The 26,238-nt window shown below is 41.3% G+C and overlaps 1 long non-coding RNA gene across 1 annotated transcript; it reads left to right on the forward strand.

Moving 5' to 3' along the window:
* The first annotated feature begins 14,525 nt into the window (after nt 1-14,525).
* Nucleotides 14,526-19,467, forward strand: LOC132380551 (uncharacterized). The gene is made up of 4 exons (XR_009507811.1): nt 14,526-14,555; nt 16,777-16,818; nt 17,050-17,152; nt 18,122-19,467. It is a non-coding gene; the product is annotated as an uncharacterized LOC132380551 (long non-coding RNA).
* Nucleotides 19,468-26,238: the final 6,771 nt, after the last annotated feature.

The following is a 26,238-nucleotide window of genomic DNA, read 5'->3' on the forward strand; positions in this document are numbered from 1 at the left end:
CTTTCTCGAAGTAGCAAGAAGTGTAGACAGTGTACGGGTAGTAGAGGCTGCATTCAGTGACAAACACACAGAGCCCAGGGCCACATGGAATTGCAACTTTTTTAAAAAAAATTCTTCCTGTGTTTAGATGAATGAATCTTTTCCACTCTGTACCAAGTTATATTAGGCTATAGTATATCTGGTAAGTGTGCCTTCAATGGTTCGTCTATATAAAAAAATTTGCTGGGGTATGCGGCCGTCGGACCACAGAAAATGAGGACAGAGCTATTTCGTACAGCTTCCAATTCGGTTTGTCAGAGGTAAACCCAGAATCGCACGGTGAAAAAAAAAATATTTTTTGTTAGGCACCTAACATTTCTAACGTTATTTGTATAAGTTAACGAGCTATGGAAATTTAAATTGTTTGGAATCATTGTGATAGGTAGGTTTATTATCACCAATGCGGGGTCATTACATGTCAAAGTGATTTTAACTCATTCGATATATTCCACGAACAATGATTCTTAACATGTGTAAATTAAAATAGAATAATTCATTGAGAATATTGAAATTGAAGACCAAGACATATCTGCGTATTTTAATAATTAGAATCGCAAAGAGAAATCCTGATAAAAGATACCAATCAGAGGCAGCATTATAGATAGGCTTGGCTATTGGATAGGTCTAGCTCTAGGAGCGACATTGTAGTGTAGTGGTTGGTGTAATGCTTTGCGGCGCAGACAAACCGGGTTCAATTCCTACCTTGGTCTGTAAACAGTTTGCACGTTGACACGTGTCTGCGTGTGTTTCCTCCGGGTGCTCTGATTTCTCCTCACAGTGCAAAGACGTAAGCGTTATTAGGTTAATGGGCCACGTGGCTTCAATTTTACTTAGGGACCTCGTTGAGGCAGAAAGGCCTGTGACCGTAAGGTATCTCTTACTGAATAAGCTTAAAGAAAATAATTGTTAGCACTTTGCCAGCTGCATCCCTGAGGTGCAGTCTTCTCCTGGATACAGAACACGAGATAGATAGCGACACTTTCCAGTGTCTCTAGAAAAGCAGGTCTAACTTATTACTAAAGATTCTGTGTGCACAGAACCATTTCTTCATAATGAACACAGAAAATAGATTAGTAACTGACATACATAGGCCGTTTGTTCAGAAGTATCGGTGGCAACCATATTGCCAAATTAGACGGAACCGAATACCATAAGGTGCTTTCATGTTTATTATCTACTTAAACGCCTCTGAAACATCACCATCAGCATGTTCTTCTAAATTTTCTACAGATAGACAGTAGGGTGAAAATGCCTTTAGTACACTAGCCTTCAAATAAGGACATTGACTATAGGAGATGTATACTATGTTTCTGCTGTTCTATAAGTTGCTGATGAGGTTGTACTTGGATTTGCTGTGTAAAGAATTTGTCACCCTACTACAGAAAATAAATTTCAATGTTTTTTCTATGTTCTGGAGTTTCCAAATATAAAGAATAAACGTTACTTCGGAAGAAGAAAACTTCACGAGAAATAAGGACTCATCAATTACAACGACACCAAATAACGATGTTAAATACCTTACTAAATATGATACGCTGTCTCTGTCCATATTGTTCATTGCAATATGCAATATATCAACATGGTAATATCAGTCGAGCCAATCTCATGCATACTGGTAAATCAAGTTGTCCCTTTTAGAGTAGTTGTAGTTCAAGAACTGTTCTTCAGTCGCTGACAGGACGGAGCGGTAGAAAATGACAGCAGGGGAATACTACCCATCGGTTACATTAATCTAGGTGGCCTAGCCTTCTGGAAGTACAATTGCCCCAAAATGCATTCGATTTCAGCTACACTGGAACGGAATGCGATTATCAATGTGTCTGCATTTTCTCCCAATATCTTTTTCCTCCAGTTGTTTCGATTGCTTCCAATAACCTCTCAGACGTAAATTGTTATGCGCTTTGCCGAAGGCAAATTGACGAGCCTCGCTCGGGTGGTGTGTGTGTGTGTGTGTGTGTGTGTGTGTGTGTGTGTGTGTGTGTGTGTGTGTGTGTGTGTGTGTGTGTGTGTGTGTGTGTGTGTGTGTGTGTGTGTGTGTGTGTGTGCGTGCGCGCGGACAGCTCCGCGCTATTGATAAAATTATGGCTAGAAGAAAGCAAGAAATTTGGCAATTCAGATCAGATGGACATTGACATTTTTTTTAATTCTATTCTCTCCGCTACGTTCTGAAACTGTTAACCCGTAACTCCAATCCACAAACCAACCAATCTTTTCCTTCAATAGAACCAATTACCTGAACTTTGCAGCCGCTTGTGACAACGATACAATTATCACAGAAGCACCCTCATCACTCTGATAAAAATCCGTTTTAAAGAAACGTTTCTTTATTGCGAGACTGTTCATAGGATCCCAGAATATCATACTAAAATAAATAACCTCCCTGCGTTCACTCTTGCATTGTTCGGTACGTTTCGAAAAGATGCCCCCTCATCCTTCCCAACTCCGTCGGATTCGATCACAAACATGTTAAACTTTTCTGAACTGGGATCATTCTGATAAACCACCTTTCCAACTTAGATACGGACTACTAATGAATCGATATAGAATAAGGTTGAATTAACGCAGAGGTGATTGATATAAACTTACATATATTATAACTCGGTTCAGTCTTGATCTTCGTGATTAACTCTTATCAAACTTGTGATATTGTTTTCAACAGACACCCAAGCACCATTGACCATATTGCGCCCATCATCAGCCGTGGTTACTGAAGGCAGCAATGTCAATATGACCTGTACAGCGAACATGCAATATAACTGTTTATTCTACGTATTCAGAGGAAATCGGTATTCACCAATCCACCTGGGACATCGAAGAAACAATACCAGTATTTCAATACTGAACGTGACTCTTGGTGACGCAGGAAAATATACATGTCATTGCCTGGTGGAAGTGAACGGTATTTTTGTGTTCTCAGCGCCAAGCCACTTCATGGAATTGACTGTGATAGGTGAGTTTATTATGACCATGTGTAGGTAACATGGACAGCTGCTGCCATGGGATGTCATTGCTTATGACAAACACTTCCCAAAAAAGTCTTGTACGATGCAGCACAGAGGTCGTTGCATGATGTCAGTCCCTTTTCAAATCGACATCCTCGAGTGTCTGCCCTGTCAATGAAGTCAGATATTCTTTGGCCTCACCCGTCAAAACCGGATTGAATAAAATTTGAAATGAGTGATGCTACCCCCTCAGCTGTACTGCAGTCATAGTTAATAACGGCAATTGGCTGTCAAACGTAGAATAAAATTCAATTATTTTAATATCAACTAAAGTAAATATTTTTGTTATTTTATAGTCACGTTGCATTCGGCGCAAATATCAATTAGCTTTCGCATTTATCTAATGCGTTTAATTTATTTAGCTCAATCTGCCCAAAACCCTCCAGAGATAGAGGCCATTAACGCAACTAAGTCTACTCCGTCATTCCATTCTGACTGAGCCATTATCCCTCTCAGCTCCATTTCCTTGTCTTCTCCCGTAACATTTAATGCCCATACTAATCAAGAATATATCAATCTCCGCTCAAAGTATACCCAGTGAGTTGGCCTCCAAAACTGTCTGTGGCAATGAATTCCACAGATTCACCACCCTCTGGGGTAACAAATTCCTTTTCATCTCTGTTATAAACAGGTGCCCCATTTTTCTGAGCATGTGTTTTCAGGTTCTAGACTCTTCCACTATCGGAAATAACCTCTTTGCACATCTGTCTAATCCTTTCTGTAGTCGACAGGTTTCATTGAGATCCGTTCCCATTCTTCTAAACTCCAGCGACGGCTGTCCCTAAAAATGAGTTCATACGTTAACCCTAGCATTAGCTGAATCATTTGCGTGAGCTTCCTGGAACCTTTCCAATGCCCGCTCATTCTTTCTTATGTAACGTGCCCAGAACTGCTCACCATGCTTGATAATATATCTCTGTATAACAGAGGTACAGTAGTTTGAAGAATCTGAACATACTTTTACCAGGAACGGCCCATTAGGACGATGTACGCCGAGGCCAAATTAGCCGAAATTGTTACATGGAATACTTTGTTGGGTGCGGGGATTGACGCATCACTTTGGCTCAATTTAATACAGCGGAAACTCACTCTCCCTTTTAAGCTCTCGAAACAACTTCATAAAACTTCTCAAGTATCACAGATACTTGAAACAAGGAATTTATTTTTGGCACATTACATTGAAATCTAAAGGGCTTAGCGTCGTACTTCAGTTTATTAAGTTCCGTCTATCTGAATAACCTTTCATTAAGTGTGAAAATTATGATGCCGGTCGATCATTTAGGTGTCACATAACCCAAATAAAATCTGAAGTCCGGCTCCTAAAACGAATTGCACTTTTCATCGAGACATACGTCGGGGTCCAGAAAGTATAAAATTAAGGAAGTTCACTGAGTCGAACAATAGGCTGAAGAACACATCTATTTCACGCCCTAATGCACCTAGAGTTAGAGAAGCAGAAACTGTTTTATGACATGGAAGGAAGAAATGTTGTTGAGATACAACTGTAATAAAATTGTTGAGACGTGCTTGACGCATTTAGAATAAAAACTGCCAAAGGCTTACATTTTATATACAGTTAAACAGATTACATGGAACCTTCTGTTTTGTGACACTTCCACTCCTTAAGCAGTAATATTCTCGAATGCAAGCAACTATTCAAATGTACACTGGTAAGGCTTCATCAGCACTCGGATATTCTGCTGGTTTATGAAAAAAAAAACAATATTCTTTGGGTGGTATGGTCTCTACCACACCATCCACGGTATATTGGAGATTTTTACAAACTTCGTTGAGCCGGGTACAATCTCACCGTCGTCTGTAAGGAGTTTTCTACGTCCTCCACGTGCCGTCATTCTGCATGTCATTCCGTAGGTTACTAGAATAATTGTGAAATTGGGCAGAGCGGGCTCGCAGGGTCTGAAGGACCTGATACCGCGCTGTATCTTTAAATAAATGAACAAATATAAATATATTATGTTCATATCCTGTTTTCAAAGATCGAAGTTCAGGAATACAACATGTAATTGGCAATAAAGTCATAGAGTGGCAGGACAATAAAGCTAGCAATAGGCCCGTCGGTTCATCTGGTTAGTGTCGAACTATTATTCTGTCTAGACCCATCGATTTGCACGCGGTACTTTCCAATTCCCTCTGGCAGCTCGCTCCACACTATCCCCACACTCTGAGTGGCGAATTAGCCCTCATGTTTACCTTAAACATTTCACCTTTCCCACTTAAACCATTACATGTAGTTCCAGTTTCATTCCATCTGACTGGAAAATGCCTGCTGGAATTTTCCATTTCTAGAAACCTCACAGCCATCATGTCCGCTTCAGCCAATAAAAATCAAATGTAACTGACGTATCAATTCCTTGTACTTTTAGAAAACGTTCCGACACCCAGCATCACTGCCGAGCCCACAAGTGCCACGGGACTGCAAGGTGGTGTCGTCATCTTCAAGTGTAACACTCTCATCGACGAGGATAAAACAATCTTTTTATTCAGGGGTTCTCGGATGATTTTCGAGTTTCGTTCCATTAGGGATCCAGTAGCATTTTTCATACTTAGAAATCTAACTTCAACAAGCGATGGAACGTACCGGTGCATTTCCGAAGTTTTCCGACCCAGAAGAAGGAAATCTCGGCCTAGTAATGGGATACGATTAACAGTGCTTGGTAAGTAAAAGGAAACTTGCACGTTGTCTGTGTTATTGCGTTTACCCTGAGAGTGATCTTCATTGTAGACATGCCAGAAGTACACTGTGCATTTATACTGTTGTAGCAAATGGAACCTCCAAACAAATTGTTAGTATTGTATTTATATTGAGCCATTACTAGCGCATATACCGACATATGGAGCATATATTACTTGTGCATACGATACGTAGAGGTAATTTTAAACAGAAGAAATTTGAGAAGGTAGAACAGGGCGTAATCAATAACAGGATGACGAAAGCGGTGTTACTGTTTTTGTTGTTGTAGTGGAAGTATCGTGCAGGTGAATAACAAGATGGAATAAGAGCAGATTGTGAGGGTAAGAGATAATCGTTAAAGTGCAGGTTATATGTGCTATCAAGCGTTTGTATCTTCTGTCCGATAGAAGAGAGAAGAGGAGAAGAATCCCACGGTTGAGGGATATATTTTATCATTTAGTGTGCTTTATCGAGGTAGCGAGAAGTGTAGACAGTGTACGGGTAGGACAGGCTGCATTCCGAGACAGACACTCAGAGTGCAGGGCCACATGGAATTGCACCTTTTTTAAAAAAATTCTTCGTGTGTTTAGATGAATGAATCTTTTCCACTCTGTACCTAGCTATATTAGCCGATAGTATATCTAGTACGTGTGCCTTCAATGGTTCGTCTATATAAAACAAAATTGCTGGGGTGTGCGGCCGTCCGACCGCAGAAAATGAGGACAGAGCTATTTCGTACAGCTTCCAATTCAGTTTTTCAGTGGTAAACCCAGAATAGCACGCAGAAAAAAAAATATAGGTTTGTTGTTACGCACCTAACCTACCTAACGTTATTTGTATAAGTTAACCTGAACTATAGAAAATTAGATTATATGGAATCATTGTGATGGGAAGGTTTATTATCACCAATGCGGGGTCATTACATGTCAAAGTGATCTTAGCTCATTCGATACATTCCTCGAACAATGATTCTTAACATGTGTACATTGAAATAGAATAATTCATTGAGAATATTGAAATTGAAGACCAAGACATCTCAGTTCATTTTAATAATTAGAATCGCAAAGAGAAATCCTGATAAACGATACCAATCATTGGCAGCATTATGGATAGGCTTGGCTATAGGATACGTCTAGCTCTAGGGGTGACATTGTCGTGAAGTGGTTGGTGTAACGCTTTACGGTGCAGGCAACCCGGGTTCAATTCCTACAGCTGCCTGTAAACAGTTTGCCCGTTGACAGGTGTCTTCGTGTGTTTCCTCCGGGTGCTCTGATTCCCTCTCACAGTGCAAAGACGTAAGCGTTATTAGGTTAATTGGTCACGTGGTTTCAATTTTACGTAGGGACCACGTTGAGGCAGAAAGGCCTGTTGCCGTACGGTATCTCTTACTGAATATGCTACAGAAAATAATTTTTAGCGCTTTGCCAGCTGCATCCCTGAGGTGCAGTCTTCTCGTGGATACAGAACACGAGATCGATAGTGACACTAGAAAGAGACACTTTCCAGTGTCTCTAGAAAAGCAGGTCTAACTTATTACTAAATATTCTGTGCACAGGACCATTTCTTCATAATGGACACAGAAAATAGATCAGTAGCTAGCATACATAGGCCGTTTGGTCAGAAGTATCGGCGGCGACCATATTGCCAAATTAGACGGAACCGAATACCATAATGTGCTTTAATGTTCATTATCTACTTAAACGCCTCGGAAACATCACCACCAGCATGTTATTCTACATTTTCTACAGATAGACTGTAGGGTGAAAATGCCTTTAGTACTCTAGCCTTCAAATAAGGACATTGACTATAGGAGATGGATACTATGTTTCTGCTGCTCTATAAGTTGCTGATGAGGTTGTACTTGGATTTGCTGTGTACAGAATTTATCACTCAACAGCAGAAAATAAATTTCAATGTTTTTTTCTATGTTCTGGAGTTTCCAAATATAAAGATTAAACGTTACTTCGTAAGAATAAAACTTCCCGAGAAATAAGGACTCATCAATTACAACGACACCAAATAATGATGTTAAATACCTTACTAAAAATGATACGCTGTCTCTATCCATATCGTTGATTGCAATATGCAATATATCAACATGGTAATATGGGTCGAGCCAATCCCATGCATACTGGTAAATCAAGTTGTCCCTTTTAGAGTAGTTGTAGTTCAATAACTGTTCTTCAGTCGCTGATAGGAGGGAGCGGTAGAAAATGACAGCAGGGGAATTATATAGTGTAGGTAATACCACCCATCAGTTACATTAATCTAGGTGGCCTAGCCTTCTGGAAGTACAATTGCCCCAAAATGCATTCGAATTCAGCTACACCGGAACGGAATGCGATTATCAATGTGTCTGTATTTTCTCCCAATATCTTTTTCCTCCAGTTGTTTCGATTGCTTCCAATAACCTCTCAGACGTGAATTGTTAGATTCTTTGCCGATGGTAAATTGACGAGCCCACGCTCGGGTGGTGTGTGTGTGTGTGTGTGTGTGTGTGTGTGTGTGTGTGTGTGTGTGTGTGTGTGTGTGTGTGTGTGTGTGTGTGTGTGTGTGTGTGTGTGTGTGTGTGTGTGCGTGTTTGTGTGTGTGCGTGTGTGTGTGTGCGCGTGTGTGTGTGTGTGCGCGCGGACAGCTCCGCGCTATTGATAAAATTATGGCGAGAAGAAAGCAAGAAATTTGGCAATTCAGATCAGATGGTCATTGACATTTTTTTAATTCTATTCTCTCCGCTACGTTCTGAAACTCTTAACCCGTAACTCCAATCCACAAACCAACCAATCTTTTCCTTAAATAGAGCCAATTACCTGAACTTTGCAGCCGCTCGTGACGATACAATTATCACAGAAACACCCTCATCACTCTGATAAAAATTCGTTTTAAAGAAACGTTTCTTTATTGCGAGGCTGCTCATAAGATCCTAGAATATCATACTAAAATAACTAACCTCCCTGCGTTCACTTCTGCATTGTTCGGTACGTTTCGAAAAGATGCCCGCTCTGCCTTCCCACCTCCGTTGGATTCGATCACAAACATATTAAACTTTTCTGACCTGGGATCATTTTTATAAACCACCTTTCAAACTTCAATACGGATTACTAATACATCGATATAGTATAAGGTTGCATTAAAGTAAAAGTAATTGATATAAATTTACATTTATTATAACTCGGTTCAAACTTGATCTTCGTGATTAACTCTTATCAAACTTGTGATATTGTTTTCCACAGACACCCAAGCACCATTGACCATATTGCGCCCATCATCAGCCGTGGTTACTGAAGGCAGCCATGTCAATATGACCTGTACAGCGAACATGCAATATAACTGTGTATTCTACGTATTCAGAGGAAATCGGTATTCACCAATCCACCTGGGTCATCGAAGAATCAATACCACTGTTTCAATACTGAACGTGACTCTTGGTGACGCAGGAAAATATACATGTCATTGCCTGGTGGAAGTGAACGGTATTTTTGTGTTCTCAGCGCCAAGCCACTTCATGGAATTGACTGTGATAGGTGAGTTTATTATTACCTTGTGTAGGTAACATGGACAGCTGCTGCCATGGGATGTCATTGCTTATGACAAACTCTTCCCAAAAGAGTCCTGTACGATGCAGCACAGATGTCGTTGCATGATGTCAGTCCCTTTTCAAATCGACATCCTCGAGTGTCTGCCCTGTCAATGAAGTCAGATACTCTTTGATCTAACCGTGCGATCTTCGACATTTAGGCATTTACACAGGCAGTTAGCTTGCAAGTATATCGCCTGCCTTTGTCCTGATTTTTGAGAGTTTGCATTCAAAGTGAAAGGGGAAAGTTCAAACCTCACGAGCAAGCTTCTTTTATTTAAAACGGAAAGGGCTTTATCTCTGAAATGCGATGCCAGGGACGTGGAAGAAGTCCCTAGTTAGGCTCACATTTGGGCTATGTCACGTTCCTCGACAAATAAAAACATCTGTTCTTCAACTCTGGAGATTAGATACTATCCGATATTGGCCTCACGCGTCAAAACCAGATTGAATAGAATTTGAAATGAGTGATGCTACCCCCTCAGCTGTACTGCAGTCATACTTGAGAATGGCAATTGGCTGTCAAACGTAGAATAAAATTCAATTATTTTAATATCAACTAAAGTAAATATTTTTGATATTTTATAGTCGTTGCATTAGGCGCAAATATCAATTAGCTTTCGCATTTATCTAATGTATTTAATTTATTTAGTTCAATCTGCCCAAAACACTCCAGAGATAGAGGCCATTAACGCAACTGAGTCTACTCCATCATTCCATTCTGACTGATGCATCATCCCTCTCAGCTCCATTTCCTTGTCTTCTCCCGTAACATTTAATGCCCATACTAATCAAGAATATATCAATCTCCGCTCTAAGTATACCCAGTGAGTTGGCCTCCACAACAGTCTTTGGCAATGAATTCCACAGAATCACTATCCTCTGGCTTAACAAATTCCTTTTCTTCTCTGTTCTAAACAGATGCCCCACTTTTCTCAGCATGTGTTTTCAGGTTCTAGATTCTTCCACTATCGGAAATATCCTCTTTGCACATCTGTCTAATCCTTTCAGTAGTCGACAGGTTTCATTGAGATACGCTCCCATTCTTCTAAACTCCAGCGACAGCAGTCCCTAAAATGAGTTCCTACGTTATCCCTAGCATTAGCTGGATCATTTGCGTGAGCGTTCTGGAACCTTTCCAATGCCCGCTCATTGTTTCTTAAATAACGTGCCCAAAACTGCTCACCATGCTTGATAATATATCTCTGCATAGCAGAGTTACAGTAGGTTGAAGAAGCTGAAGATACTTTTACCACGATCGGCCCATTAGGACGATGTACGCTGAGGCCAAGTTAGCCGGAATTGTTACATGGATCACTTTGTGGGGTGCAGGGATTGACGCATCACTTTGGCTCAATTTAATACAGCAGAAGCACACTCTCCCTTTTAAGTCCTCGAAACAACTCCATAAAACTTCTCCAGTAAATCTGCTGATGCTGGAAATTCAAACAACACACACAAAATGCTGGTGGAACACAGCAGGCCATGCAACATCTACAAGGAGAAGCGCTGTCAACGTTTCCGGCCGAGACCCTTCGTCAGTCCTTCGACAGTTCCATTTTAACCTCGTTTGCCCTAGAGCATGGTGGCCATAACCGTACATAGCTCTCCTGTACTCAAATCCCGGTGATATCTCTTCCAACAACCTATGCACTTTAGTTTCAAGATCTCTCTGTTCAACGATAGCCCCGGCCTCTGATATCCCATAGTATAAGTTCAAGATTGGTGTGACTTTACAAAGTGATTCACCTCACATTTTTATGCATTGTCGTCAATTTCTAGAATACTGGGATTTTGCTCATGAATGTTTTTGAAATCTGGAAAAATATAACTCTTTGCTACTGCAAAGTTCTGAACAAATCTTTCTGATCATAGTGTTTTCAGTAGACGGTTACCTCGTTAACAGTGTGAGAAAACAAATTTGCCAGAGCATTGGATTTTATAGATGAACAAAAAAGTGAAAGGGAGACATTCTTCATATTCCCACTGTGGAAGGACTGAAAGCATCTGAAAAGCGACGAATAATCATTCGTCTGCACGGCGAGTCTGCAATGTTATTAAGTCATGGTGTAATACAGCACAGAAACAGGTCCTTCGGCCCATCTGATCCATACTTCCTGCGTTATACGCCGCTGACGTTTAGAGCAGCAATAACAGTACCTCTGCCTCTCTGTATCCTTGATCGGTGCAGAACTATTATTCTGCAGAGTCACATCGACCTACACTTCGATCATAGCCTTCCATATCCCTCCCAGCCATGTACTTATACAAATGTCTCTCTAATGTCGAACTTCCGTCACTTCCGTCAACTTCGTGCCACACTCTCACCACATCCTATGTGAAGAAATTCTACGGCACGTTCCCCTAACGTTTCACGCTTAACCCATGATCTCTAGTTCTTGTCTCATCCAGACATCGTGGAAACAAGTCTGTTTATATTTACCCTATCTGTACCCCTCATAATTTTCTGTACCTTACAAACTTTCTAGAAACTATATTTTGTAGTGAATAAGTTGGACGCTATTCCTGAAATAATTGAAGGCAAAACATTGAGTAAATAGTTTTCGATAACGTTTTGGGATCAACTTGATTAATACTTACCGAAAATAAACTTTAAAATACATTGCAAAATAAATTGTTAAGTTGGTGTACTGTTGTCCCATGTACCGACGTGCAGAGAAAGAATCTTTTGCTTAACGCCGATACAGATAAATTTATTTTGACTGTGTTTCAGTTGGTGCAAGTTAAACAACAGAGTTCACAACAAAGTGTTGCAAAGAAGGTACAATGCGGGTAGACAATAACATACAAGATACAATGAGGTAGATTTGTAAGGTCAGGAGTCCATCATTCCGTACTTTCCGAACCATGTCATTGTCTATTAATAGTGGAATAGAAGCTGTTCTTGAGCCCGAAAAGTCATATTTAAAGACTTTTTCTTTATTTTATGCCGGATGGTAGGGAAAGAAGTGCGTACGTCCGAGATGAATTGGACATTGAACTGACTTCATTACAATCCTTTATATTTTCAGAAAGTGTACCGAAACCCAACATCACGTTTGAACCGAAGTCAGGCATAGGACTTCAAGGAGGCATCATTACCGTCAAGTGTGAAATTCCTAGTGCCGGAGAGAAAATAGTTTATCTTTCAACAGGCTCTACAAAAATGTTTGGTGCTGTCACCCTTTCAAAGCCAGCAGTATTTTTCACACTAGCCAATTTGAGTTCGAAAACCCCAAGAAATTACCAATGCATGTACGAAATGCTGCTACCCAAGAAAGGCAAATCGGGTCCGAGTGATGAGATTCAATTAACAGTACTTGGTAAGCGAGTTAAACCCTGTGCAGTACCTGTGCTACTAAGTTCATTGCGAGAAATGTTTTCATTGGGAACATGTTGAACTATGGGCATTGATGCAAAAATCCCTCGTTGTGTGTTATAGCATGTTGCACCCAATTCACTGAATCGCAAGTAGGGCTGCCGAAAGCACACTACTGGGGTCCGTGAAACCAAACCTTTCTGCGTGGAAAATTGATGATCATTTTCCCATCTTTATCTTATCTACAACTAACAATACCAATTGAAACGAATTGCCACTTTCTCGGGAGATGGAACCATTCAGTTCTCATCTCCCTGATCAACACACATTCTCGCTGATTTTGTGCCTAAGTCTTGACGAGATCCGAATCATTTCAGAAGTTATTGGGAAAAGCATGATTTGTTTTGAATTTATATTACGGCGATGCAAATTTGTCAGCGTTGTTGATATTGATATTTCTTTACAAATGTGTGTCCATTGCTTTTAACTGAACTTCATGGTTAAGTCTGTGTTCTTTTGAAAAATCGTTCTTCACTACTACATTCTCAAAATCGGTCTAACTTCATTTGTGCGGTCAAATCTAGCGTAGCATGAGCTACTGACTGATAACATTAAGGCAAAGAGATAACTTATCACGGATGCTAGCAACATCTCAGACAGTAACATTCTACTAGCGAGATATGAAGTCCAATAATTGAAGGAAGAAGTTATATGTCGGGTCGTGTTATCTTCTCTCTCTCTCTCTCTCTCTCTCTCTCTCTCTCTCTCTCTCTCTCTCTCTCTCTCTCTCTCTCTCTCTCTCTCTCTCTCTCTCTCTCTCTCTCTCCTCTCTCTCTCTCTCTCACTCTCTCTCTCTCTCTCTCTCTCTCTCCTCTCTCTCTCTCTCTCTCTCTCTCTCTCTCTCTCTCTCTCTCTCTCTCTCTCTCTCTCTCTCTCTCTCTCTCTCTCTCTCTCTCTCTCTCTCTCTCTCTGTTTCACCCACTCTCTTTACCTATCTATGTCTCTCCTTCTCATGGTTCGTACGAGAATGGACAGCTGGAACAGCTCAACACTTACCAATAACTGGCAGAGCCCCATAAAATCTACTTCCATTAGAGCTGAATACTTGGTGGGATACAAGTGTGAATGCAAACAGGAACCGAGCAATGGAATCCCTTCAGTTCCGTATCCTTATTGAAGTAGAATATATCCGATTTAGAAAAGAACTCTGTTAACCAGACGTCTCAATGGATATACCACGTGGAGTTGCTTTCCTCCAATGGGTCCGTAGCTTAATTGGCCATGGTAAATTGTTCTGTGTGCGTAGCTGAGTGTGTAATCTTGAATAAAATGGTATACAGTGAAGGTAACATTAGTACCAATCGATGAGTGAGGCTGCCGCGTAAGCTATAGTTTAATGCTCTATTGACTGTTTCGGTATAGTGCCACTCTACATCTCTCAGATTCCTATATTACTCTGCAGTGCATAGAACATAGTGCAGTACAGGAACAGGCCCATCGGTCCACAATGAACCGATAGAAGACTAATCTATGCAGGTCATCTGACGTCGATCGTATGTTGGAAAATGGTCATTGAATTTGTCAGCGTTGTTTGCCTGATTCACTGACGTTATATTACCCACAGACATCCAAGCACCCTCAAGCTTTTTGTACCCAACTTCAGCAGAGGTGACCGAAGGCAGCAATCTGCTTTTAACCTGCAGAGCCAACACGAAACACCAGTGCTTCTTCTATGAATATAGTGATGATGAATATTCGCCTTACCAGCCGGCGACAGCACTGAACAAAACAAGCTTTTCAATGTCTGAGCTAAAGCGTTCTGATGCCGGAAAATACGTATGTCATTGCCTTGTGGAAGTGAAAAGTACTTTTGCATTCTCGGCTCCGAGTAACGTCATGCGAGTAACGTCATGGAATTGTCTGTGATTGGTGAGTTTGATCTTTACCAAATGCGACTTATAGTGCAATATTGGTGCATTATATAGGTATAAGTTCCTATGCAGACGTTCCAGAAACATCTGGTCATTTACCTGAAGGTCTTTCTCGCATATTGTGCAATGTACACGTGTTGTTGCTTGATTGAGTTAATATTACTTGTGTTTATTTTGAAAGCAACAAGATCCCATTAGCAGCCCCGTGTTTATGAATAGATCTTTCACTGTGTATATTCTATTTAGCTGTTTTTCTTTTACTGAGGGCGACCTTCTAACCTGATGCATCATCTTTGACTCATTGTCATGAGATCAGCGACGCCTATAGAGCTTTCTTCTGATTCACTGAGCACCGGCGGTATTGTAAAGCATCTCATTAATAGACATCGAGGAAAATAACTTTTCCTGAAATTAGCATTTTAGGTAGACAGGATGGCGAAGAAGTTTCTTGATCCATGACATTCATCAGCGTCAGCGATATTGTAAAGTAGTCCTGATAAAGGGTCTCGGACAGAAACGTCAACTCTTTATTCTTTTCCAACACCCTTTATATTTTTTAATACTTAGCCTATTATAACGAATCTTGAATATGGTGATCATATTCAGGGCATGGACTTAGGGATAGGAATTTCGCGAACATTACAAGAGTTAAGAATATTCAGACCGCAAATGCCTGTTGTCCACTGACAGCGGGGGATATACAGCCATGCGTACCCAGGGCAATCGTTCTGAATGAGGCTTCCACTGTTAGAAGGCAAAAGGTCATCTGTCGTATCCCACAGCTCCATCACATTTAGCACCCGCCAGTTAGGTGAACTGCAAATCTAAAGATACCAGTTTGATGTGATAGAGCCTTGGAATTGTAGGGTACAGAAAAAAATGAAAGTTTGGTCCACTCATCCATGCCGAACAAGATGTTTATCTATACTAGTTTTATGGTTCTGCATTTGTCTTATGTCCATCTGGGTTTGTTCTATCTAAGCTTTATCTAGATATCTTTTTAACATTGTTCGCTATTCCTGCCTTAACAGCTTTATTTCACACATGCTTCCACATACCCACTAACCTCAGTATTTTGCCTTCCGTTTGTATTATTTATTTTAATGTAATACTTATTGTAGCTTATAATGATGTTATATATTGCATTATATCGGTGCTGCAAAACAGCAAAAATCCATGATATTTATCTATTTTAATAAGGCTGATTTCCGTTCTGAACTTGTATAATCAAGGTGCCTCTTGGGTCCTGATTAAATCTTTCCACTCTCACAATAAACCTATGCTGTCTGGCTTTAAAGTTACCTACATTAGAATAAAGGCTCTGGCCATACATACACGTTATCTACACCTCGCATGATTTTATTTGCCCCTATATGGTCAGCAACCCCCACCCCCCATAACGCTGAAGGAGAATAAACTTACTATTCTATCGGGCCTCTCCTTAAGCCAAAGCTCTACTTTCCTGATAAAATTCGTAAAAACATTTTCAGCACCTTTCCCAGCGTAATAACAACCTTCTGGAAGCTGGTGACCACAACAGACCATAATACTCCAAGCGTTGTTTCACTACCTGCTTCTACATTTTTAAATCACATCCCAATTAGCGCCCTTACGCTAAGGCAAGCATGAAAAAAACGTTTTTTCTCCACTCTATCTTATCTCCGTTTTCAGAAACCGACTTGTACTCCGAGGCCTCTCCCTTCTTCAGCATTCTAGCGCTTATGGGTTGGCTGATTGATTACAGCACCTCACATTTGTCAGAATTAAGTTCTGTTTGCCACTCCTTTTCCCAGTCTTCTAGTTCATCGAGATTCAACTTTAATACTAGGTGATGTTCTTCACTCTCCACCACAATGTCAATTTTGGTGTCATTGATGGTGGCACAATTATCGGTCGGACTTAAATGAATGCAGAAGTAAGACCTCCACAGCTTTAAACTGAAATATATGTTTTCTTCCGTTCCGCTGTTAGCCACGTTAGTTTCTATAGTTGTAATTTTCTTGACAGTGCCTGCAGTGCCTTCGGCCTTATTTAAAGATTTATGTTCCTATAAAAGTGCATTTATCTTGGGCATAGCATATCAGAAATGCAATCTGACGTCAGTCGTTTTTTTCCTCTCCGAATCAGAGGTAATGAGGAGAGATCACCCCCTCGCTTGCCCCACTTCTGCTTGTGCCTTAAACGCGGTCATTTAAAATTCTCTTTTGTTTACGTTGCAGCGAATGTTAAAAGGACTTCCGCAGAATGTGAAGATGATGTCTGTAAGTACAAAGTAGATTATTCGCGTATGCTTCTGTCCTGCGCAGTACGTTGATAATTCGGCAGCTTTATATATATAAAACTACAGTCACCGAACAAATGGAATATAATTCCTAGTTTAAGCAATTTTCCACAAACCTGTAGTGGAGTTTGATAAATCACCAGCATAGCGGAAAGTGGTGTTGAATGTAACTATTAAGAGAAAACTTCAAATAACCATAAATTGTTTTCAGCCTCAGAGTATGGTGGCCTTTTAGTAGTAGCGTTGGGCGTTACCATGTTTATCGTGCTTATCCTGATGTCTGCAATCCTGGCTGTCCGCCTGTCTAGAAGAAGGTGAGCTGCAAGTGATGTGGTATTAATATGCTATTAATATTTTGCTTCTATTTTGGAAATCTCAGTAGAAGTACAATATTACCTCTTGTGAACATTAAGGAGGAGGTTAACATCATTAACAGCTATGATTCTTCAATGTTTTACCCTTTCCTCATTGGCAAAATATTCATATGAATAGATAACGTTGGTTTAGCGGTAGATTTCTGAACGTTCTTCATGCATGAACAAGTTGGTCATTGAGGGGGCGGCATTGTAGCGTGGCGGTTCGCACGACGTTATTAAAACGCTATCAACCCTAGTTCAATTCTCGCCACTATCGGGAAAGAGTTCTTACGTTATCCCAGTGACCCCTGGGTTTCCTTCGGCTGTTTCAGTTTCCTCCCACATTCAAAAAGCCGTGCATGCTAACAGGTTAATTGGTCACATCGATAAAATTACCAGAACTGGCTCGTGGTGCCGGAAGGACCTGTTAATTTGAGTCTCTAAATAAATATTTAAAATAAAGTTTGAAACAGTCCCTTCGGCCCAACTCGTTCTTGCCGAAACAGATGGTCATATCAAGCCAAACATGTCTTATCCATAAACCTGTCCAAGTGAATTCTAAATGATTTACAGACAATTTTAGGCGCTTTGAATGCACTAACGTGGTGTCAGAAAATGCGAGAACGACGTTTTACTGACATATATACAGGCATGTCAGTAGACTAGACGGGTAATAGGTGGGAAATGGACTGTGTGAAAACGGATGGGATGAAAATAAATAGAGTACATTTTAGGCACAAGCATTGTAGGTCCTTGGACCTTTCCGGTCCATTGGTATTCTGCATGTTAAAATTTAAATCATGGCGACCGTTCCGACCACCATTACAAATAGTGATAAAAGGGTTCGATCAGTTTATAATTCAAAGTAAATTTATTGTGAAAGTACGTATCTGTCATCATATACTACCTCGGGATTGTGTTTTGCAGGTACTCTCCGAAAAACAAAGAAACTGAATAAAATCAATGAAAAGAAATTGCAAGCAAAGACCGAAAATAATGCTACAGAAGAAAACAAATTATTGAATTAAATGTAAAAATAATATTGACAGAGAATTTCTAATTTTATTGTGATTCAATTGGGTCTTAATTATGTAAAATATGACTAATATTGATTGTATTACTAACAAATGGCACTGCACAATTCTCTGTTCAATTGATATCTAGAAAGTAGGTAACACATTCCAGTAAAGAAGAGCATGGAATTTCTGAATATTGTATTTGCTAAGTAACCCGCAAGTAGCACGCTATAGTGCACAAATAAAACAATATATATCCGTTTGCAAAGCTGAAAACATTACGGACTGTCCTTCAACGTTGCTGCAGTATAATTCGAGACAATTCATGCCGTCTTTCTCAGACGTCAATCAACTTGTCAAGACCTATGTGTGTGACATGGGGATAGTAAAAATCAATCTGCCTCATAAATTCGCATGTAAACTGGAAGTAAGCAGTGTCTTATATGACCATTAGACAGCGAAGCGGAATTAGGTCATTTGGTCTTTGGAGTCTGCTCCACTATTAAATCATGGCTGATATTTTATCCCTCTCAGCCCCTTTCACCTGCCTTCGCCCTCTAACCTTTGAAGCATTCAGCATACACAATGCCCTCAGTGACATTGAGTTCTATAAATTTACCATCCTCTGGTTAAAGAAATCTCTACTCATATCCTTTTTAAATGGAGATATTTCTATTCTGAAGCTCGACACTTTGGTCTTAGACTTTCCCATCACTGGAATCACCCGCTTCACTTCCATTCTATATAGTTATTTCAATATTCCAAATAACGTGGCCTCCATCGCCGCCTGTGGCAACGGATTCCACGGATTCACCACCCTCTGGATAAAGAAATTCCTCCTTTTTGCTCTGTTTGAATAGGATTTTCCTCTATTTTTGAGTCTGTGCCTCCTTCTCCTAGACTGACCCACAATAGAAAACATTGTCTGGCAAATATCCGCCAAGCTTTCTGACATATATCCCAGAGAAGGAACATAACACACACTGACTGCATTGGGGTTTCACGATACAGGATGTTGGAAAGCATGCAAAGAGGCAAATACCACTCCAACTTACGCAAGACAGGAACCAATCCCAATAACATCCTTGTTCCCAGATCCACATCCCCTTACGCGTCATTACGGGGAGGTATGATTTGCAAAACGTTAATTTGCACGTGTTTTCGATTACTTCTGTCAATGATATGTAAGCTTATTTTTGTTTGAATTGATGCGTACTTGTACTTTCATATGGAATAAACTGTCCAACAGTTATGGTATTCTTGCTATACCACGTAATGTCTTTTAATTTTAAAACAAAATTGTTATTCATAAGATAACGATAGAGTCATAGTGTTGTGCAGTGAGTCAGTTATCTCCATATCCTCGAAAACTGACTCAACTCGACACTTACAGTCTCAATGATTCGACTATACAAATACACACTATTTACAGCAACAATTAACCGCCACACCTGCGCTTTTTGGGGGTAATGCGAGAAAGCCGAAGTATGGGAAAGATGTCCACGGCGTCACTGAGATAACGTGTAAACTCCGCACATGCAGCACTACATTTCGGAAATGACCAATAATAGTTGGAGCTGCACGATTGTGTTCCCTTACTTCGTAACACGTATGCTCTAACTCTGCAACGTGTGTCAAACAATGGTTCAATGACTACAACGAATAACTTGCACATTTAATATAATATTTCTTTTACGTTTCTTACGCCCATGGTAACCCATTTGCTTCATTAATTCTGCGTCACCTCTCAGAGCATTTCTCATTCTCCTGTATTCTCACGCTTATTCTCCTGTAATTTATTTCCTTTTACATATTAACGAATGACGTCCAATTAACATGCAACAGAAATGATTTGTAGTAAACAACAAAGCTAATAGCGCAGCTTCAGGTTTGTGCAACTGAAATACACCAAGGCAACCCACACAACCGCCGTAGAAATGTATAGTCACTACACTTACGGTATCGGAGTTCATAACTGAACATATATTCCAAAGAAAGTACTACCTACATCGATTCGAAATGTCCCGGGGGACTTGAAATAGTATGAACAATAAGTGCATTTGTCGCAGGTAAATTAGCTTTTGAGATGACTGCTTTTCGGTCTCTACACTCAGGATATTTGCCGTTGAAGGACATCCTGCCAGCTCGTACATCATCACACTCAAGAGTCCATAGTCCATGAAACCATACAACCATGTATATAGGAGCAGATATAGCCCATTTGGCCAAGCGCGTCTGCTCCGCCATTTCATCATTGCTGATCCATTTTCCCGCTAAGCCCCAATTACCTCCCTTCTCCCCGTTTGCCCTGACATAACAAGAATCTATCAACCTCTGCCTTAAATATACTTAATGACATGTCCTCCAAAACCACCTGCGGTAACGAATTCCACAGATTCAACACTTTCTGGCTATACGAATTTCTCGTCAACTACGTTATATAAGGACAATCCTCTATTCTTAGGTTGTGTTCTCTGATCTTGGACTCGATAGGTTTCAATGAGGTCACCCCCTTATTCTTCTGAATTCAAGTGAGTATAGACCAAAAGTCATCACCCTCTCCTCATATGACAAGCCTTCCAATCCCGGAATCATATTCGTGAACTACCTTTGAACACTGGGGAATCTCAGCACATCCATTCTTGGATAAGTGGCTCGAAACAGCTCACAATACTCCTCGTGGAGCTTTACTGGTGCATTAGAAAACAATACATCCTTCGCTTTATGTTCTAGTAATCTTGAAACGAATGCTGACACCATCCGACACACTGTAACTTAGCAATCAATAAAAATTCCAGGTTGGATCCAAAAAGAAACGGCTTCGCTCATAGCATTTAGGTGAAATCAAGTGCGTAGGTAATCTATAACAACTGTGAAAAGAAAGTTACTTCATCTCCGGGCCCTTATCTTTAATTTTATAGGAAGGGAAGAAAACAGAGATGACCAACCCAATGATTAATTCATGAACAAATGTGCTTGCTTTTGGGAAAATGTTACTTCTTCCCGTCCAAGACCATAGTGTGGGAACCGAAACTACTTGTTCCATAAGCAAACAATTTACTGAATTAGTCATTGGATTCGTCAGCGTTATTAACTCTTTCCCTTTGTAAGATTGTTGTCTGTCCTAGCAGGTATTCCCTTCCTTTCCTTTTCCTTATAAATTTCCATCATTTGATTTTGTTTTACTTGTTCGCATTCAATTTTGATTTATTTACTGTTAACTTGCGCATGTTCACTTCACTGTTAACCTACGCATGTGATGTGCATTTTCGCTGACGCTGGCTCATTTTTTCATTGCTGTTTCCTTATTTTTATGAGTCATCTCTATCATTTTCAAACCGCATCAGCTGATCAGACAGTAGAAATGAGCATAATTTGTCAGAAGATCATTAAAAGTTAGCTTCCACTGTCTGAAGTGTACACAGGATATGGACCCGTACACCAATGGGAAAACCCTTAATGTTTCATAGAGTCACAGGGTAATACAACACAAGACTTGAAAGCTCAAACTCAGCAGAAAGCAACTGATTGGGTAATCGAGGTCAGGTGAAAAGTTTCAGAGGCAGTTTGAAAAGCTCAAACAAATAAATAGAGGGGTATCTCAAGCGGAGCGGCCTGTGGAAAGCGGCCAGTGAGGGAGTGGGCCAGTGAAGGAGTGCAGGTTTGAGGCTTTGACACGAGGAACTTCGACGAGGAGAGGCGGAGGACGAGTTTGTTCCCATTTAGTCTTTACAATGCCTCCTGAGACGGTGATTTACCTCTCCTGTGAGGTGTGGCAGTCTTAGTGAAACTCCCCTCTCCCGCAGAGTCACATCTGCCAGAGGTGCATGCGGCTAGGCGATTTGGAAGACCGTGTGAAGAATCTGGAGTAGCAGCTGGATGACATTCGACCCATAAAGGAAAATGAGGCAGTCATAGAAGAGAGCTACAGGGCGGTAGTCACACCTAGACTGCCGGAAGCAGGTCATTGTGTTACAGTCAGAGGGGTGAAAGCGAAGGTGAGTAGACAGGTAGTGCAGAGTACCCCTGTAGGCATTCCTCTGAATAATAAGTTTACCGTTCTGGATACTTGGAGAGGACGACCAGCCAGGTGTGAGCCACGGCGGCAGGGCTTCTGGCACTGAATCTGACCCTGTGGTGCAGATGGATGGGATGGAGAAGAGTAGAGCTGTCGACATTGGAAAGTATATAGTCAGGGGAGCAGAGAGGGGATTGTGTGGAATGAGGACACCCGCATGGTTTGTTGCCTCACGGGTGCCAGGCTCCGGGTTGTCTCTGACCGGATGTATGACATCCTGGTACGAGAGAGGAAACAACCAGAAGTCGTGATACATGTTGATACCAACGACATAGGCAGGAAGAGAGATGAGGTCCTGAAGGGTGAGTTTCGGGAACTAGGCATAAGGCTAAAGAACAGGACCTCAAGGGTGGCGTTGTCAGGTTTGCTGCCAGTGCTACGTGATAGTAATGGTTAGAATTGCAGGAGATGGCAGTTGAATGTGTGGCTGAGGAGTTGTTGCGGGAGCAGGGTTTTAGATTTTTGAATCATTGGGATCTCTTCTAGTGAAAGTGGTACCTGTACAGATTGGATGGGTTGCACCTGAACTCGAGGGGGAGCAATATCCTTGCAGGTATGTTTGCTTGCATAGTTCTGGAGGGTTTAAACTAATTTGCAAGGTGGGTGGGACCCGGTGCGATAGAGCAGTGAAAGAAGTGCATGGAGTAAAGCGAGATCTAACATATAGAGAGGCTTTGAGGAAAGAGAAGCAGAATAAAGGCTGTAAAGGTAGTAAGGTAGAAGGGTTAAAGTGTGTGTACTTCAATGCAAGAAGCATCAGGAACAAACGTGATGAACTGAGACCGTGGATACGTGCATGGAATTATGATGCAGTGACCATTACAGAGAATTGGCTGGCACCAGGGAGGAATGGATTCTCAATATTCCTGGATTTCAGTGCTTTAAAAGGGATAGAGAGGTTGGGAATGAGGGAGGAGGGGTGGCATTACTGGTCAGGGATACTATTACAGCAACAGAAAGGGTGGGTAATGTAGCAGGATCTTCTTTTGAGTCAGTATGGGTGGAAGTCAGGATCAGGAAAGGAGCTGTTACTCTACTGGGGGTATTCTATAGGCCCCCTGGTAGCAGCAGATTGGAAGGCAGATTGTGGAAAGGTGCAAAAATAACAGGGTTGTTATCATGGGTGACTTTAACTTCCCTAATGTTAATTGGCAACTGATTATTTCCAAAAGTTTAGATGGGGCAGAGTTTGTGAAGTGTGCCCAGGACGGATTCCTGTCACAGTATGTTGACAGGCCGACTAGGGGAAATGTCATACTAGATCCAGTATTTGGTATCGAACCAGTTCAGGTCACAGATCTGTCAGTAGTTGAGCATATGGGGGACAGTGATCACTGCTCCCGGCCCTTTTGCATTAGCATGGAAAAGGATAGAATCAGAGAGGACAGGAATTATTTTTTATTTGGGGAAGGGCAAATTATGAGGCTATAAGGCTAGAACTTGCGGGTGTGAATTGGGATGATGTTTTTGCAGGGAAATGTGGTCGACGTTTAAGGATCTCTTGCAGGATGTTAGGGATAAATTTGTCCCGGTGAGGAAGATAAAGAATGGTAGGGTGAAGGAACCATGGGTGACAAGTGAGGTGGAAAATCTAGTCAGGTGGAAGAAGGCAGCATACCGGAGGGTTAGGAAGCAAGGATTAGATGGGTCTATTGAGGAATATAGGGTAGCAAGAAAGGAGCTTAAGAAGGGGCTGAGAAGAGCAAGGAGGGGGCATGAGAAGGCCTTGGCGAGCAGGGTAAAAGAACGCCCCAAGGCATTCTTAAATTATGTGAAGAACAAAAGGATGACAGGAGTGAAGGTAGGACTGATTAGTGATAAAAGTGGGAAGATGTGCCTGAAGGCTGTGGAAGTGAGCGAGTTCCTCAAAGAATACTTCCCTTCGGTATTCACCAATGAGAGGGAATTTGATGAAGGTGAGGATAATATGAGTGAGGTTGATGTTCAGGAGCATGTTGATATTAAGGGAGAGGAGGTGTTGGAGTTGTTAAAATACATTAGGACGGATAAGACCCCGGGGCCTGACGGAATATTCCCCAGGCTGATCCACAAAGCGAGAGAAGAGATTGCTGAGCATCTGGCTAGGATCTTTATGTCCTCGTTGTCCACGTAGTTGGTACTGGAAGATTGGAGGGAGGCGAATGTTGTTCACTTGTTCAAAAAAAGTAGTAGGGATAGTCCAGGTAATTATAAACCAGTGATCCTTATGTCTGTGGTGGGAAAGCTGTTGGAAAAGATTCTTAGAGATAGGGTAAGTCCAGAGATAGAGTTTCAGAGACGCGATGTAATGATGCAGCTCTGTAAAACTCTGGTTAGGCCACACTTGGAGTACAGTGTCCAGTTCTGATGGCCTCACTGTAGGAAGGATGTGGAGGCAGTGGAAAGGGTACAGATGCGATTTACCAGGATGCTGCCTCGTTTAGAGAGTATGGATTATCAGCAGAGATTAAGGGAGCTAGGGCTTTACTCTTTAGAGAGAAGGAGGATGAGAGGAGACATGATAGAGGTGTACAAGATATTAAGAGGAATAGATAGAGTGGATAGCCAGCTCCTCTTCCCCAAGGCACCACTGCTCAGTACAAGAGGACATGGCTTCAAGGTAAGGGGACGGAAGTTCAAGGGGATATTGGAGGGAGGTTTTGTTTTTACTCAAAGAGTGGTTGGTGCGTGGAATGCACTGCCTGAGTCATTGGTGGAGGCAGATACACTAGTGAACTTTAAGAGACTGCTAGACAGGTAGATGGAGGAATTTAAGGTCGGGGGTTATAAGGGAAGCAGAGTTTGTGGGTCGGCTCAAAATTGTAGGCCGAAGGGCCTGTAATGTGCTGTACTATTCTATGTTCTATGTTCTAGGATTGGCTGATCCTTGCCAACCACAACATTCTCCCTGATATTTCTCGTTGCCCGCTTTCAGCGCATGATTTTCCAAACCTTTCTATGAGGTCACCACTCATGTTCCTATGCTTCACGGAATAACGATCCAAAGAGTCCTAACTCTCCCTGAAACGAACATGTTCTACGTCTGTCAGTATCCTCCTAAATTCTCTTGCATCAGCTTCACAATTCTCCAGCTTCACAATGTCTTTCTTATAACAGAGTCGACAAACCTGTATACAATACTACTAGTGGAGTCTCACCAGCAACTTAAAGAATTGCAACAAAATGTCTCTACCACAAAGTCGATGTCCTGGACGACAGCATGCTGAAGGCCTTCTTGACCACACTGTCTACATCTGCTGCCCCTTTCAGCGAACTGTGCAGGTGTCCTCTTCCATCCCATTGTTTCGCAACACTCAGCAGTGCCTTGCCATCCATTGCATACGGCCTAGCCTGGTTTCAGTATCCAAATGGATTAAGTTAGACGCATCTATGTTGGAAACCACTGTCTATCCCTTTCCATCTGCCCAATGTTTTCTGCTTCACTATCCACAAGAATCCCTGGTATCATCAACAAACTATCAAACATACCACTCACATTCACATCCAAATAATTTTCGTGTGTAATAAATAACTTTTGTCACAACACTGATGCCCCGATTTCTCCACTCGTGACTGGTCTCTAGCCTTAGAATCGGTATTCAATATGTTATGGAGCCAGTTCTGAACGCCGCTCTCTAACTCCTCCTGAGTAACATGCAATCTAACTCTCCAGATCTGCCTACCATGGGCGATCTTGTTATAGGCTTTACTAAGTTCATACAGATAACATCCACTGTTCAAATTACGACTATTTCAGTGGTTACCTATTAGATCATTTTAAAGGGGACTCGTCAGATATAAGCTCCCACGCGCAAAACAATGCCGTCTATTCCCGAACAGGCCTTGAATATCTAAATGATGGTAGATCTTCTCCTTCAGAATTCCCCCAGTAATTTCGCTACAAATGAAGTCAGTCTTTTGGTCTGTCCTTGACTCTGTGTGCGAACAATTGGACAACATTACCAATCCTC

The sequence above is a fragment of the Hypanus sabinus genome, chromosome 24, assembly GCF_030144855.1.
Source record: "Hypanus sabinus isolate sHypSab1 chromosome 24, sHypSab1.hap1, whole genome shotgun sequence".
In the NCBI taxonomy this organism is placed as follows: Eukaryota; Metazoa; Chordata; class Chondrichthyes; order Myliobatiformes; family Dasyatidae; genus Hypanus; species Hypanus sabinus.